General features: G+C 41.2%; 1 protein-coding gene across 4 annotated transcripts in view; it reads right to left on the bottom strand.

Moving 5' to 3' along the window:
* The window catches only part of IL15 (interleukin 15), a 174,463-nt gene that overhangs the window by 69,036 nt on the left and 92,842 nt on the right, over positions 1 to 12,585 (bottom strand). The gene's annotated exons all lie outside the window — the stretch shown is intronic.

The following is a 12,585-nucleotide window of genomic DNA, read 5'->3' as shown; positions in this document are numbered from 1 at the left end:
CACCTCACGGTGGAGCCTGGCTAAGGCACGTAAACTCCTGCTGCTTCAGTTTCGTCACCTAAAAAGTGGTGAGGAAAACATCTCACAGAGCTTGGGAGGGTTACACAGGTGAAAGTGCTTGGCATGTGGCTGACAGTAAATGCTAACCACAGTCCTTTTTCTGTATCCACCAGCTTCAAGGACCCTAACGGATACCAGCATCTGCAGATGCTCAAGTCCCTTATATAAAATAATACAGTATTTGCATATGACCTACACTCATCCTCCGATATACTTTGAACCATCTATAGTTTACTTACAATACCTAACACAATGTAAACGTTATGTAAATAGTTGCCAGTGAGTAGCAAATTCAAGTTTTACTTTATGGAACCTTCTGGAATTTTTCCCCCCCCCCGAATATTTTCAATCTGCAGTCTGTTGATCCCGAGGATGCAGAGCCCGTGGATACGGTGGGCCAACTGTATTGAAATATTTACTAAATGAAATTAAGAATGGGAGATACCTAATCCAATCTTGGAGGCTTAGGGGAAATATTCCCAGAGAAAACAATGTCAAAGTAACACCTCTGGATCAGGTAAGTGGGTCAGGAGGAAGAGTGAGGAAAAGACATTGGATGAGATAGTCCCAATGAGGGACGTGCACGTCCGTACGTTTAGCGATGAAAGAAAGCATGGTCTCTTTAGAGCATGGACAGTTGTATACTGGGTACCTCAGTTCTTCGTGCACAGATATTCACTGCTCCACTAGATAATAAGTCTCTAAAAGGAATCATGTTTGGTGCATGTTTTTACCCCTCACAGCGCTTGGCAGAGAGCCATGTACAGGGAACGTGCTCAGTAAACCATAAACATCTGCCAATGACTGGGAGAGCTTCCGGTCTGTCGTTAGCCTCCCTGATTCAAAACCATCGCCAGAAGCCAATGCTTTGTGAACTGCAGAAGCTGAGGAATGTGCCTTAGAGGTCAAAGTGCAGAAGAGAAATACCTCAATATCAAATCTAATAAGCCAGCAGAAAACCACATGTCTGAAGTTTGAGGAGTCCTGCACGAAGCAATCAGAAGGATCTTGCTTTCTAGGCGTAGAGTCGAAAGATATGAAATATAGATTTTTTTTTAATTTGACATTTGGAATTACTGCAAATTTTAAAGTGACAATGTTGTTATGACTGCATATTTGTTCTCTTGGATTCTCAGGAAAAAAGACACCAAATAAATTAAATATTAACAATACTACAATTTTTACAAAATTCCTCTCATCTTTTTTGTACTTTCGAATTTTTTTTTTTCAAAATACTTAGCAAATACTGTTGAAGTAGGAAGACGAAAGGATTTCTATTTGAAGGAATTTAGAAAATAGGGTGTGACTTGCTTCTACTTCCTTTCTTTAATTGAAGCATTTACTTTGCAATTTATACAATTATTCTTTCAAATAATAAAACTGGCCAAAAAAACCTATTAAACAACCTATTTCTTTTCTCAGTTCTAAAAACCTCATATTAATCTAAGAAGCTCATCTGTATCATCTAAAAATGAGTGTAAGGATTCTATCTGTAGCCTGGCCCAAATCAGACTCTCAGGAAGTTCTATTTCCCCTCCTGATACTGACAATAAAGCATATGCTGGGACATTCCAACCGTTATGTGATCACTAGTGACTTATTTCCAGTCAAACTCCTTTTCTCAGAACCTGATATTACTTGACCCCCTCAGCAATATGTGATAGATTACTGACAACAAAAATAACATTATTAAAGCTCTACTGTGTACCAAGCAAGTGCTTGGCACACAAGGACACAGCGTTTCCCAAACTTCAGCCCCTCCAACTCCATCACAATTCTTGTCATCCTTTGTACCACCTGCATCATTTACTTGAGGAGAGGGGCAATGTGAGCACGAGTCAATATAGAAAATACTGCAGGTACTTAGAGAAGTATCCATCAGTGGGGGCAGAACAGAGGAGAGGCGTGATCAATATTTCCAGGTGGCTAGAGAGGAGGTAAAGTTGAGGTTTTGCCGAGAGAACCTCATGGAGCAAGGGACTCGTAGAGAGAACACATGGGTGGTTGGTTGCCAGAGGTGGGGGGCAAAATGCATGCAGGGGGTCAAAAGGTACAAACTTGTAGTTATAATACAAATAAGTCATGGGGATGTAATGTACAGCATGATGACTCTGGGTAACAGTACTACAGTGCATACCTGAAAGTTGCTAAGAGAATAAATCTTAAAAGTTCTCAGCGTAAGAAAAAAATTATAACTATCTATGGTGACACACGTTAACTAAGCTTATGGTGGTGATCATTTTGTCCTATACACAAGTGTTGGATCATTATGTTGTACACCTGAAACTCACATGACGTTATATGTCAGTTATACCTCAATTAAAAAAAGAAAAGAAAAGATGTGGGTGTAAGAAGAGACATATGGCGAATATAAAATCCATCATGAGAGGAGCAGACAGAGTGCGTAGGACAGGCAAGCAAAGGCTAGAAAGTGTGAAAAGCCTAACGTTCTCTTTAGAGGACCTGGAAACTGGCCAACGCTTTCCTGAAGACATTGCCTGAACATTTCCTCTTCCAGAGTGCGCAGCTCAGTAACAGACACTCTGGTCTTCGTATGACCCCAAACCTTCTTTACATACTTTTGCCTCCTGGGGAGACATTCCGACAGTCAATGGCTTCAGTCAATAATTCTTGACTATTAACTCATAAACTAAAATCTCTTGTACTAACAGCTCACGCGATCTTCAGTGCAGTACTTCTGATGACTTGCAGGACATTTTCGGCTTTACGTTCCACTGTTATCTCAATCTTGAGCTTTCCACAGTGAAGCGCATCCATTTCCCTGCCTCACCCCCTTGTTTTAGCTCGGACCCATATCAGTTCCTGCAATGTCTACTTCTCCTCACTCCCATTCAGGGTCCTCCCTGTACTCTGCACCTCTCACTGAATGAAGGCCCGTCAAGGGCTTAGAGGAGTGCCTGGCCCATACTAGGCACTCAAAATTATTTTAAATCAATTCAACGAATAAATAAAATGTATAAACAAATTAGATCTTCTTTGAAATAGCCCTTCTTTTATTCCCCATTACTTTTAACATATTCTACCCTTTAGCATCCACTCAGCAAGTATTTATTGAGAGTCTATCATTTGCCAGGCACTGACATGATGGGGATATAGCAATGAATGAAATAAAACTACATGCTCTCCTGTAGCTCATGTGCAAATGGGGACAGGTGAGAATTAACAAACAAATCATTAAATAAAACATATATAAGTCCATTCCTCCTTATCTGAAAATCTTAACTCAAAAGGGCTCTAAGAACTGAACGTTTTGCTTAATTTACTGGTTAACAAAACATGAACTGGCATAAGACTACTTACAATCTGTATTTATTTCACTTTTGAGGAGGTCCCTGGAGAAGCTTACTATATACCGTAGTTGTCACACAGTATATAGCAAAGGCATTATGTCACTCTCTTAGTCTGCTCTGCTAGGGCTGCTGTAACAGAATACCAGAGAGTGGATGACTCACACATCAGAAATTTATCTTCTCACATTCTGGAGGCTGGAAGTACAAGAGCAAAGTGCTGGAAGGGTCAGTAACGACTTTCTTCCTAGTCTGCAGACAGCCACCTTCTCACTACGTCTGCACATGGCCTTTCCTCTGTACGTGTCAACTCCTGGAGTCTCTTCCTCTTCTAATAAAGACAGCAGTCCTTCTGGATTAGGGCTCCACTCTTATGACCTCGTATACCAGAGTTACCTCCTGAGAGTCCCGTCTCCAAATACAGTCACACTGGGGGTTGAGCTTCAATATACGGATTTGGTGGGGAGAGGGAGAGACACAACTCAGTCTATAAAAATGACCTGTCCAAAAACTGAAAAAAATCTCAATTCCAAACACATCCGACCCTAAGAGTTTTGGATAGGGTAGTGTAAACCTGGCAGTACGGCAAGTAGTTGTGGGCGTCTGGAGGAGAGTTTAAGCAGAGAATGCTGGTGGGAATGCAACACGAAGTACACCAGTCAGGGAAAGCCTCCCTGCAAAGAGGGTATTTGAGCCAGGCCCCCCATGAAGTAAGGGACTGGGCCACATCTGAGAGGAAACAGTCTGAGCAGGGGGAACAGCAAGTTCAAAGACACGGAGACAAGAACAGAGCAGTATGGGTGATGAATAGAAAGGTTGTCGGTGTGACTGAAGCCCTGAGCTAAGGGAGGAAGAGCAGATGAGGCAGCAGAGGTACGAATCACCGAGGGCCTTACTGACCACTGTAATGGAATTCGGCTTTTATTGAAGTACAATGAGATGGCAATAGAGGGTTGTGAATAGAGGAGTGGCGTAACTGGATCAATGCTTTAGCAGGATCCCAACGTGTGACAGATAATCTTCAAGATGGTGGCCACTCATCAATGCCTTCTTTCCATGAACAAGCATAACATACTACCCAGCAAGAGGCTGAGTCTATGTCCTCTCCTCTTGAATCTGAGATGGCCTCCTGCCTTGCTTTTCGCAATAAAATGAGACAAATGTGACAGTCTGGGAATTCCAGGCCCAGGCCTTCAGAGCATCTGCAGTTCCTGCTTCCCTTTTATAGAAGCTGGATACTATGTAAGGAGTCTAACAACCCTGAGACCACCATGTGAGTAATCCCAATCTAGCCATGGGGAAAAGCCAAGTGGAGAAGCATGAAGGAACCCAGCCAACAGCCAGGACTGAGGCCCCACATATGACCCAATTTCTTAAACAATCTCAGACAGTCCTTTGGAGTCATACCAGCTGAGACCACAGACATTCTGGCATAGAGACAAGTCATTGCCACTGGGTCCTGTCCAAACTTCTAATCTTGGAACTTTAAACAAATAAAATCACTTTGATTTTACACTACTAAATTTGGGGGCTAGTTATTTACATAGCAATTAGTAATTGACACTGAAATTGATATAAGATCAGGTGATAGGTAGACACCTGGGGAGTACATAGCAAGGACACTCACTGTTAGTGAGGCGAGAAAGGCAGTGATGGAATTATTATTAGAGGCTGGAGAGAGGGCAACTCATGTTGCACAGTTGCCTGCAATAATATGGAAGAAAGAAAACGTATCTAATAAACTTGTGGACCTGGCTAAGAAAATTTCTGAATGTGATCATTGGCTTCCTTTTGCAGCCTAGGATTAATTGCAGGAAGAGAAAGAGGAACATTCAAGCTGAATTTAGAAGAAATCATTCAACCCAGGACTTGCTAGGTTGGAAAACTAAACTTACTGTCATTCTTGTCTCTCGAGACAACACAAGATTCTCAAAGAAAGAAGTAGTCTTAGGGTAAAGATCAAATCCAGGGCCTATTAGTACAATGGACTCTCAGGTTAAAGATCAAATCAAGTATGTGGCTGGAAGACGCCTCATTAAATCTAGAATGGATTTAAAGTGGCACCTCATAGACCCTATCAGTGAGACAAAGGTGTTTCTAAAGACCTTGAAGGCTTTTCCTACAGCATTCTGACTCACAGCCAAAGTAAACCGGAGTCTGTCTCAAGAGTTTTCTGGGTATGTCTTTTCCAATGGAGTGAACCTCAATAAAGTTTACAGGAAGCCCCCAAGGTTTATAAGAAAATGGTACCCTCCCCCCCACCAAAAAAAAGCCCCACCAGCTAAACAAAAAAGAAGGACACACAAAAAAGTCTCTAGATCCCTAACTCACCATAAGCAGGAAGCACCCTGCTCAACTGCTATAGCAAGAGCTATTTCTTACGGAAAAGGAAGAATCAAAGGAGGAGCCTTTAACTTCACAGCCAGCCCAGCTGAGGTTCCAGATGCACAAATGAAGAAACCTTCTTGGGTGTTTCATCCCCAGCAGGCTTAGAGGAACTGACCAGCTGCATGTAGCCCAGACTGCAGCATCATGACAAATAACGAATTTTTGTTTTTTAAGCCACCGCATTCTGGAGTGGTTTTTGTTTGTTTGTTTTGTGGTTTTGTTTGTTGGTTTAATGCAGATAAGTAAGAACAGATAACTGAAATCTTTTTGGGGTGGGGGTGGGGGGAGAGACAAGTAGAGCAACAGAGAGACCACCTCTTGCCACTATACCATGAGACATGATTAACGGTGGCCTGGGCCCATGTGGCAGCAGTGAAGATGGTAAGCAGGTCAGATGTGGGATCTATCTTGGAGGCACAGCTGAATGATTTAGCAGATTAAATGTGGGGTGTGAGAAAACAAGAATGATCTATGCAGCTACAAGAATGGATTTGTGAGATGAAGAAGACAGTGGGAGAAGCAGTTTTGGGGGTTAAGTCAGGAATCCAGTGAGTACTAGATATCCAATCAGAGATGGTAAAGAGGCTTCTATGTATGAGTCTGGAGTTCAGAGGAAAGTCATGACTCCAGACATGCATTTATGAATCACCACTTGGGAAGGTGTCAAAAGCCATGAGATTGAGATCACCAAGGGATTGAGCACAGCCAGAGAAAAGGTCACGAACTGAGCCCACAGATGCCTACATTTAGAGGTTAAGAAAGTAAGGAACTGGCAGAAGAGACTGCAATAGGTGCTGCTGAGGAAAAAGGACAATAAGGAGAGGGGATGGCCTGGAAGCCAAATGAAGAACTTTCTAGTTCTGCTGACAGGGCACCTAGGAAGAGAACCCAGCACTAATCACTGGATTTAACATGGGTTCTTAGTGCCTTTGACAAGTGCATTTTTCATACAATAGTGGGGATGACAGCCTGGCTGGGTCAAGAGAGGATGAGAAGAGAGACCCTGGAGACAGAATAGGGTTGACTTTGAAAGTTGTCCTATAAAATGGGGACAGAAAAACCAGGTGGTAGCTGGAGAGAAACATGAGGTCAACAGAGACTTTTTGTTTTTTGTTTCTAATGGGAGAAATTATAGCATGCCTGCATGGTAATGGGAAAGACTCGTTAGACAGAGAAGAAAATTGATGATGAATTAAAAAAAAAAGAAAAATTACTAGAACTGTGTCCTTGAGCAGATAATAGGAATGAGACTACATCCCTGAATGAGTGCAATAGATTTCTGGCTGGTTTCCTCAGCTCCAATTTGTTCTTTTCTTCAATAAATCCTAGCCCAGACTTATTTTCCTAAGATAGTGTTTTTATTATAACGTTCCAGCGATGTGTTTTGCTGTGTTACTTAGGTTTCCTACCTGCTTTTGCATGCCTCTGCTTAGCTGTCAAATTGTCCAGTGATCACTGAGGTCAATATAAGTCAACTATGTGTCCAGCCCCTGGCTGGGGACACGGGACACACTGTCCTGTCTTTATTCAAAACGTAAGTGTAGAGACAGGCGCATAAGAAGATGAATTTACAGAGAGAAAAGCTATTATAAGGGAATGTAGACAGCACCAAATAAATTCGTATCAGGGAGAGAATAATTCTGCCTGGGCAGCAAAAGTTAGAGACGGTGGGCTTTGTGAGTAGGACATTCGAAGGCTGACAAGGAGTGACAAGGAATACAGCAAGTGTGTCTAGAGCGCAGAGCAGGTATGACTGGAGATGAGGGGGCAAAGGCTGTCCAAGACCGACTGGAACTTACTCCTCACTCCTTTCAGTGGGAAGCATCTATCGCAGCCACACTCCCTTCTTTACTGCCCCCCCGCCACCCCAGGCGTGAACACACATACTTTCTTTTAAGCACAGTGAACCATGGCAGTCCAGAAACCACAGGCAGGGGATGGGGATGAGGCTGAACTAGATCAGAGCTCTTCGAAGTGAGGGACGGGCACTCCTGGGGAACCCCCATGACTTTCCAAGGTCTGTATGACCACAGGGAGCTCTAAAGAAATGAATTTCCAGACCCACTACTTCCTTGGGTGCCCCTTTGTGTAAGTGATATGCCTGAAATGTGCCTGAGGCAAAGCAGATTTCTAGCAAGTTCTCTTCCCCCCCCCCCTTCCTCTTTCATAATGATGCTTCTCCCATTTTACGAAAGAAAGGTGGACCTCTCCCCCATCCAGAATCCTACCATGCGCCTTGCCTGTCCAAGGTGCCAAATACAGGGTCAAGTGGAAAAACTGATATTAGAGATACCTTCTTTAGTCAAAGCAGTGATATCCACACTACCCACCTCTACGCTGATATCATTTCCAATGTAGTTTAGTTTTATGCTAATAAGTACTTATCAAAAGTGAATGCGGGGTGCTTCCGTGGTGGCACAATGGTTAAGAATCCGCCTTCCAATGCAGGAGACACGGGTTCGATCCCTGGTCCAGGAAGATCCCACATGCCACGGAGCAACTAAGCCCGTGCGCCACAACTACTGAGCCCGTGTGCCACACCTACTGAAGCCCACGCACCTAGAGCCCGTGCTCCGCAACAAGAGAAGCCACCGCAATGAGAAGCCCTTGCACCACAATGAAGAGTAGCCCCTGCTCGCTGCAACTACAGAAAGCCCGCACGCAGCAACGAAGACCCAACGCAGCCAAAAAAAAAAAGATAAAGAAAAGTGAATGGGATATTTTGGTTAATTGTGTACTAATAATATTTAAAATAATATAATGAATAATTTTAACAATATAGTTATTTACTTTAGAAAATGAAATCTCACTGTATATGCTTATTTTTGGTGCTGAGAAGTAAGGAGAGCAAAAAAGTTGGGAAAATATATTGTAAAATATCTAACTAAGACGTTCAATTAAAAAATATTATTTGAAAATGTTGGCAGTCAGGGCTAACAGTTTGCCAAGGGTACAGCTAACCCTTGAATAACAGCAGGGTCAGGGGCGCCAACACTGCGCTCAGTGGAAAATCCGCTGTAATTTTCAGCAGGCCCTGGGTACCGCAGTCCTTCCGTATCCGTGGTTCTGCATCACAGATTCAACCAACCACGGATCCTGTAACACCACAGCATTTACGGTAAAAAAAAAAGCCTTGTATAAGTGGACCTCGCAGTTCAAACTCCTGTTGTTCAAGGGTCAACATAGTTCCTGTCCCAGATTTTTATCCAAAGGCATGTAAGCAGGAGGCCCAGTAAGGAGACTTCAGTGATACAGAGATCACCGACTATGTCACTGGGCTCGTGTGTCATGACCTTAGAGTCTCCCCACCCCCAACCTTACAGCCCTAATATTTTCCTCTTCTGGGATCATTTTCGGTTTCAATTCCTTTACTTGACAAAATACTTTCTGTCACTCTCCTTCAGCATCTGGAAAAGAAACAACTTAGAATATGATAACCTACTATAGGCATTGACTTTTTTTTACTCCTTCTCATGTGGTCTATATATAGTCCTCTGCTTCTAAAAATGATCTGCCAGGCACCACTAGATTTGCAGCGGGATAAAACACTGGAAGATATGTGTGTATACATACTCTGCCTCCAGATAGAAATTGTGTACAAATACTATCGTTGAAATGAACAGAGATCAAAGAGCCTCTTATATCCTATTTCTGATTCCGGCACTGAATAACTTTTTTTTTTTTTTTTTTAACATCTTTATTGGGGTATAATTACTTTACAATGGTGTGTTAGTTTCTGCTTTATAACAAAGTGAATCAGTTATACATATACATATGTTCCCATATCTCTTCCCTCTTGTGTCTCCCTCCCTCCCACCCTCCCTATCCCACCCCTCCAGGCTGTCACAAAGCACCGAGCCAATATCCCTGTGCCATGCGGCTGCTTCCCACTAGCTATCTACCTTACTACGTTTGTTAGTGTGTATATGTCCATGACTCTCTCTCGCCCCGTCACAGCTCGCCCTTCCCCCTCCCCATAACCTCAAGTCTGTTCTCTAGGAGGTCTGCGTCTTTATTCCTGCCTTACCCCTAGGTTCTTCATGACACATTTTTTTTTCTTAAATTCCATATATATGTGTTAGCATACTGTATTTGTCTTTTTCTTTCTGACTTACTTCACTGTGTATGACAGACTCTAGGTCTATCCACCTCATTACAAATAGCTCAATTTCGTTTCTTTTTATGGCTGAGTAATATTCCATTGTATATATGTGCCACATCGTCTTTATCCATTCATCCGATGATGGACACTTAGGTTGTTTCCATCTCTCTATTGTAAATAGAGCTGCGATGAACATTTTGGTACATGACTCTTTTTGAATTTCGGTTTTCTCAGGGTATATGCCCAGTAGTGGGATTGCTGGGTCATAGGGTAGTTCTATTTGTAGTTTTTTAAGGAACCTCCATACTGTTCTCCATAGTGGCTGATGAATAACTTTTTTTTAAAAAAAGTGTAACATTCCCTGACATGTAGCAAGTTAATAAATAATCATAAATATATATGAAATTGATTATAGTTAGTAACATTACCATTAAATGGGAGTAAACACTATGAGCAAAACCCACAAATGTTCTCTCAACTTTCCTATGGAATTTTTCCATCCAATCCATAAAATAGGATAGCAGCCAACAACACATAAGCAATGCTCGGCCTCAACAGTCTCATGAAGTAATCTGTAATCGCTGGGTAAATAAATCAAAGCGCTAATACTGCGTTAAAGACAGGAGTTGGCTTCTTGCCAACCCTCAGACCATAAAATCTTCTGAAAAGGGGACTTCCCAAATAGTTGACTACGCCACTTCCACTGTGATATGTGAGTCTTCTGATCACTCCCTGAATCCCAGCCTTTTACTTGGATGGATGGATACATAGGTAGATAGAAAGATAGATAGAAAGATAGATAGATAGATAGATACAGACATATCGATCAATCCACATTTGCCTATTTGCCAAGCTCTACCAGCAAAAACTATGTACACTGGACAAATGTTTTCATTCAGGAACCATAAAAAAATTTTTCTCCAAGGAACCAAACACATATAGACACTCATGTGAATATCATTTGCTCATAAAGATAATCTTTAAATATATAATTAATAAGGTCAATTATACAAGTACCATATAAGCATTAATTTTAAATGAATGTTCCATCATTATATCACTCCGCATTAAAATGAAATAGTGGTTGATCGTCACTGTCAAACTGTGGGAACTATTTCTATGGAAATAATATCACCCTTCATAAATATCGGTGCTCTTAAATCTGTCTGGGTTCAAACCCCGGCTCTACCACTTTCTCACTCTGTGACTTTGGGAAAGTTATTTAATTACTACTCTATGCTCCAATTTCTTCAGTTATAAAATACAGTCCCTACATCACATAAGTTTATTATGATATTTTTTTAAAAATAAACACATACTTGGAACAACATCCAGTACATAATAAGAATTCAACAAGTGTTAGCTATGATTCATATTATTTCCCATAGTCAAGCTGTGGACCTAAAACAGTACTCTCTGTATTGTCATTAACTAACCTTCAAAAGAATAGTTACATAATGAATACAGCTAAACAGTAAACTCTAAGCAAGATAGGAAGAAAGGGCAGTTTTCTAAGTTTTAAAATGCTTTAAAAACTGTTAGGCTTTGAGACTCATTTAAAAAACTCCTTAGAGTTATGGCTATTTTCCTCAGAAAAAATCCCCTTTACACAACATTTCAGAGCTTCATTCACCGCCTTCCTGAAATCCACCCAGAGCCAGCAAACCTGAGATGGAGAACCTTCTAGGATTTAAAATTCTTCAATTATCAAACTCTATTTCAATAAACTTTAGACCACTGCTTTCTCCCATCCTTCAAAGAAGTTTATAAACATGTATTGCACTGACAAACATTATGTCCTGTGATACGGCTGTTGACATTTACATATTAATTTCATGGATTTAAACAGAAAGCATCAAATTGTTTTTCTTAAACCCACTGGTAACCTGTAGGAAAATCCTAATTCCAGAAATTGTAGCTTCAAATCAGGTTCTGGAGTTCCCACTCCAAATTAGCAGAGAACAGTGAACCCAAAAGTATGGGAACACTGCCTACCAGCAGTCCAGCGGCCAACCTAACCCCTCTGTCACTCTGTCATAGAGCAGACGATACTGCTGGAAAGGCTGTTCTGAGTCTGACCAAAACTTTGACAGGAGAAAACAGAGGAAGAAATACAAGGGTGTGCCATTAAAACACAACCAGAACAAACCTTCAGAACTTTGTAAACTTCTTAACTTTATTAAGTAAAACTTTAAATTTTTTCATCACTTTTTAAATCTAAAATGGCTATTGCTTTGTCTTCAGTCCTTTCCTTTCTATATCCTTGTGTTCTTCCCTTTGTATCTCCTCCCTCTGTCTATCATGCCCACCACACTGCTTTTTAATAAAAATGACAGGAGTTTAATGTATATTGTACCCTGATGCTTTCCATAGAACAGTCCACCTCTGCACAGCAGGATGCTGTAACCACCTAGATCTGATCTGTTTATTCAATCAAGTCAAAGAAGCCTCTAGAAGCCCACTGACAAGATAAGAATGCTTATCAGTTACAAGGAGATACCATTACCAGTGTCATAACATTAGACTGTAGCTTTTAAAAACATAATGGAGATAGCTAGTGACAACCATTTCACTTCCAGTTTCTAAACTTCTGACTCACCCTGTTTAAGAATCTGTTGTAAGCAACACTGAAGAATTAATCTTGCCTTACATATACTTCGAAAATAACAAAGTTTTAAATGCATAGAAATTCAAGTTAAATTCAATATATTATAAGCTAAATTCAAA

Source organism: Aethalodelphis obliquidens, unplaced genomic scaffold, assembly GCF_003676395.1.
Source record: "Aethalodelphis obliquidens isolate GAN/ISIS:26980383/991018 unplaced genomic scaffold, ASM367639v1 scaffold17, whole genome shotgun sequence".
In the NCBI taxonomy this organism is placed as follows: domain Eukaryota; kingdom Metazoa; phylum Chordata; class Mammalia; order Artiodactyla; family Delphinidae; genus Aethalodelphis; species Aethalodelphis obliquidens.
This window is presented reverse-complemented; position numbering and strand designations above follow the sequence as displayed.